Raw genomic sequence first — 5,433 nt, forward strand, 5'->3', positions numbered from 1 at the left:
GCAGCCCAACGGGTTGTGCAAGCGGTTCTATCGCTTAATGAAGGCCGCTCTTCGGGCCAGCCTCAAGGATAGCAGCTGGGTCGACAGGCTCCCGTGGGTCATGCTGGGTATCAGGACCGCCCCCAAGGAGGACCTCCAGTCCTCGTCCGCTGAACTGGTTTATGGACAGCCGCTGCTGGTCCCAGGGGATTTTGTCCCCAACACCTCAGTTCCCTGGTCTGCAGCCCATCAACGACCACGCTCCTGGATAACGCCAGAGCTTTCGCACCCGTCCCCACTTTGCAACACGGCTTCCCACAGTCTCAAATCCCCGGAAGTCTGCAGTCGGTGGAATACGTTTTCATCCACCACGACGCCCACCGTGGACCCCTGCAGCCTCCCTACGACGGGCCATTCCGCGTCCTGGAGACCGGGAACAAGCACTTTGTCGTGGAAGTCGGCAACAAGCCAGAGCGTATTTCAGTGGATCGCCTCAAACCAGCTCACCTAGACTTGGACCGACCTGTTGGACATGCCCAGCCCCCACGGCAGGGGCGCCCTCCTACCCTGCCCCCACCCCCCGACAAGGCCCCTAAATTTGCTCCACCCCCCACCCTATCCCCACGCCGCCGCAGGGTTCCTAAGGCCTCTCCTGTGGGCCCTGCACCTGTTTGGTGAAGCCGTTGCGGCCGGGCCATCCGCCCCCCTCCATGTTGACTTTTTCTATCATGGTGAATTCTGGGGGGAGGTATGTAGCGGACTCTATGGACATAATTCGCCATAATAGGTTCTGGTCGCTTAAAGAAAAAGTGTTTCCGGGTTGACAGGCAGAGCTACTGTGTTTTCTAGATGCAAGCAGGGGAAGGCCCAAGACAAATTTCCAGCAGTGGATAATAAAAGAATGAATGAGTGCTCGCGTTATCACAATGACACACGAGTTTAACTGTACGGTTGCTTTTATTCAACAGATTTACAAAGTAAAGAAAAAAACAGAAACATCGTTCAAAATAAAAATCTAGTAGCGCCACAAGTGGCTTGTTGCTATGCAAACAAACAACAATGTTAAAGTCTAAGCAATAAAGTGGAAAAATGTGCTGGCATATAAACCAGCTTAGCCACAAACAATTGTAAATTAATACTTTGAACGCTACAAATAAAATGAAATAAATTATATAAACAACGCTTAAAAAGTTACAGCTGAGTCTTAAAGAGAGCTCTTTGAATACTGAATCTACTTGGTAAACGTGACAGAACACATCTCATCTCCGTCGTTTCTGTGAAATCCGTCCTCCATTGAAACCACATGGGCAATCCCAAATGATAGAATACGAGGAAGAGGCTAAGACAGAATAGTGGTGGAAGTGCAGACTGTTGCTGTTGATTGTTGCTATTTTTCATTTCCTTATGTGACATGAAAATGTAATAAGCGAGGTGTGCTTTAATTGAATGTCAGGGATACATGTTGTACGGGGGACACAACATTTTGCAGAACACCAAGTTCTGTGCCTTCAGACACTTGAAATTTTCAAGGGAGGTATCTTGAACATATACCTCTATGGTGGTCTCTGGTCGTTTGCTGTGAAGCTGCGGAGCTGCACAGGTCAAAGGTTAAAAGGTGTCTAACAATATCCAAATGTAGCCTAAGTTTTGCAAGTACCTTTAAGTCATGTTTTCGCTTTCTTTAGCTGGGAATGGGTCACCTGCGCCCTCCATCTATCAGATAAGAGTGATTTTAGCTCATGTCTTGTGACGGACGATGTGAAGGAAATGACGAAGAGGAGAAGGAGATGAAGGTAACGGTAGACCTGCGAGAGCTGTGGTACATCATATTCCAAAAGCAGTCGAACCAAAGGATCCTTGCAAACATTTTAAGTACATGTAATCCCAACTGAGCATTCTGATGCACTGGCACATAATAACCCTATTTTAAATACAATATACATTTGACATGTTGCTATATGATATGTGTGACTCATCACAGGCATCAGATCCACCCTTGGCATAACTGGCACTGCCCTCTCCTGGTTAAAGTCCTACCTCTCTGACAGAAATCAATTCGTCTCCGTTAACAACTGCAAATCTATCGCAGCTTCTCTTATCCATGGTGTGCCCCAGGGTTCAGTGCTTGGTCCCCTTATATTCATCCTTTACATTCTGCCACCTGGACAGTTCCTCCACCGCCATGGCCTCCGATTTCACTGTTACGCTGATGGAAACCAGTGTTACCTCTCCTCCAACACTATCACTGCTGCCTCCACTCCACCCTCACCACCTGCCTCACGGACATAAAAACATGGATGGAAAATAACCTTTAAAAACTCAACGGCGATAAATTTGAAATATTAATCGTTGGCCCAGACTCTCTCACCTACACCACCCAGGATTTTTCCGTTAACATAGATGGCTCCATTGTTACCCCCTCCACCCATGTTCGTAACCTTGGAATCATCTTCAATCCCACCCTTTCATTCCTGCCCCATGTCAACCAGACCATGAAAACAGCCTTTTTCCACCTCCACAATATTGCACGCTTCCGACCCTCACTGTCACCTACTGCTGCAGAAACACTCACCCATGCATTCATAACATCTAGACTTGATTACTGCAACAGCATCCTTTAAGGTACCACCTCAATCAACTTCAGTATGTACAAAATTCGGCCATCTGTCTGCTTACCAGCACCCACTCAAGAGCTCACATCACCCCTGTCTTCCAAGACCGCCACTCCTCCAGACCCCCCTGGTTCAACACAGGGTAAATTTCAAAATCCTGCTCATCACCTACAAGGCTCTCAACAACCTGGCTCCCCCCTACCTCTCCAACCTCCTCTACCAGCACACCCCATCCGATTGCCTCAGGTCCACCAATGCCAACATCCTGCAAGTCACCAGGATCAATCAGTGGACCTGGGGTGACAGGGCCTTTTCAGTTGCCCACCTCTCTCTGTAACACTCTCCAAAATACGTCAAACCTGCCCTGACTCTGTTTGCATTCACAAAGGCCCTCAAAACTCACATAGCCTTTCCCAGTTAACCTCCACCCCCTCCCCTCCATGTTTTTAATTTCCTAACTTTAGGAATCAGGAATCAGGAACATTTTGTCATTTCACTTCATGCACTTAAGTACATGAAATGAAACGAAATACCGTTTCCAACAGCCCACAGCAGTACAACACAAAGACAAAAACACATCCAAAAACTACAAGAACACACATATCTAAACTAACACACATATCCAAACTAAACAAAAAATCACTGTCCAAGGGAACGAACGCCGGCCAGGACGAATGTCGGAACCGCCGGTCTGCATGGCCTAGCAGTTAGCTTAGCCCGCCCCGCTTCCGCGTCCTGTCAGACCGCCATCGGCGTTTCCTCCATGGGTACAGCTCCAGGCAGGGGCCGTGGTCCCAGGGCCCACCAGACGAAGCAGACAAGTTCTCCCAGCCGATCCAGTGCCAGCTCTCCGAGCCAGACATCCTCGACCCACATCCTCACCCTCCTTATGACGACATCAAAAACACCACAGTTCATGCCAGGTGAGGCCGTCGCCAGACCGCCCTCGGTGTTATCGGAAATGCTGGTCTGCATGGGCTAGCAGTTAGCGTAGCCTGCCTCGCTCTCCCAGCCATCAAACGAAGACAAAACTTAGACGCAGATGTGGACAAAGACACAGCATGGACGGTACTGGGCGAGGCCGCCGCAAATGTGTATTCACACAGCCATCTTCCCACACCGGAAGCCGAACCTTTATCACCATTTCTGATCTTTATTAACAGTTTTGTTTTGCTTGTCTAGTTTTGTCTCTGATGTAAAGTGTCTTTGAGTAGTTATAAAAGCCCTATATAAATCTGATGTATTATTAATATTATTATTATTATTGTTAAACCTTCATTTTCTCACGACTTTTCTAAACTATCTAAATTCTTGCTCATTTCATGCGGAGGTACAGGTCTGCAGGCGTGGTTGCAGAATCCAGAATAATCAGCAAGCTTTCTACAGGGAGCCATTTAATGATTGTCTTGGCTGCGAGATTTAACAGGTAAGGAATAATTAGATGTTCCAATTGGCCTTAAATTAACTCTGCTGGCTCAGTGAAAGCCTGCCGGAGCATCGCATCTGGAAGCGTGGTTTTATTGGTGGCCACGAGTGGGTGTGCACTGTGCGTAATTAAGACTGGGTGAAGAGAAATTAACAGAACGCAAACGTCGGCTCCTGGCGGGCCGGGGTGCCGTTTACGGCCCCCGTCAGATGCACGCCAGGCAAATTGAGGCCTTTCGTCATTGACGCGTCCCGCCGCAGCGTGCCCTTTTGCGCACATTCGCCCCGCCGTCTTTCCGCTGAATTGGCACCCCCCACTGTAATATCACAGGCGAGGGAAGCAGCCCCCGAATAATACCGGTTTCAATTTTCTACTTTTACTGCTCTGCGTGGTTTCGGCGCACGAAAAGGCTGAATTTAGGCAGTTTGCCGAGGGGACCTTCAGAAACCGGGGCAGGCAGTAGGCCTTACAAACACACACACACAAACACACACACACACAAACACACACACTTGCCTTCTTGATCCATCTGCCTTTCCTCTCCCTTCTTTGCCCTACTGTTCACCCCCCCAACCCCCACCTTGGTTGCCTTCTCAGTCTTGTTAAGTGCTTGAAGTGGTGATGGAATGTGTAAACAAGATAAGCACAGACAGAGTCACACCAATTCTCTGAGACATGCGGTTACATCACACAAGCAGACACACACACACAGTGTGCAACATTAGGATGGAAGATGTAATAACTAGGGCGGGCCCCCTTGAAGAGCCACGGGGCCCCTATCTTATCACATGTACACTATTTCAATACTCGCCTAGCTCTTATTTCCACGGTTCCCGCCCATTTTGTTCTTTTTGTCTTTCTTTCCTTGTGCTTGAATTCAAATGTGATTCTTTCCATTTTTGACTCCCTCTCTCCCTCTCTCTGCCTCAGCTGGAGGACTATTGGTCTCAGGGGCTCTTAGTGTGGGGTGATGCCTGGGGGGGGGGGCTGATGGAAAATAACCACGGGGGCCTAGTAAGGGTCTTGTGTATAAGCGAGAGAGAGGGAGGAAGATTATTGTGTGTGTTCGTGTGTGTGTGTGTGTGCCTTAACACAATGACGTCACACCCCATGCTTGGGCTGTGGGGTCCATCTGTGGTGCAGGGTAACAGTGAGGTAGCATGTAAAACGAACAAAGAAGAGGAGGAGGAGGAGGAGGAGGAGGAGGAGAAGAAGACATGTTGTTTAGATGTCCTCCTGTTAACCCACCGGGGCAGACAGGGTTTGCATTATTAAGTTATTCAGCGGCTTTATTCAACCAGGTGGAACTGATTTGTCTCTAATGAAGACAGAATCCAAGACAGGAAAAACTCTGGGATTAACAGCACCTTCTTTGTTGATCCATGTCATCCCAAACCTCCTACTTTCCACTTCAAA

Source organism: Lampris incognitus, chromosome 7 (assembly GCF_029633865.1).
Source record: "Lampris incognitus isolate fLamInc1 chromosome 7, fLamInc1.hap2, whole genome shotgun sequence".
Lineage (NCBI taxonomy): Eukaryota > Metazoa > Chordata > Actinopteri > Lampriformes > Lampridae > Lampris > Lampris incognitus.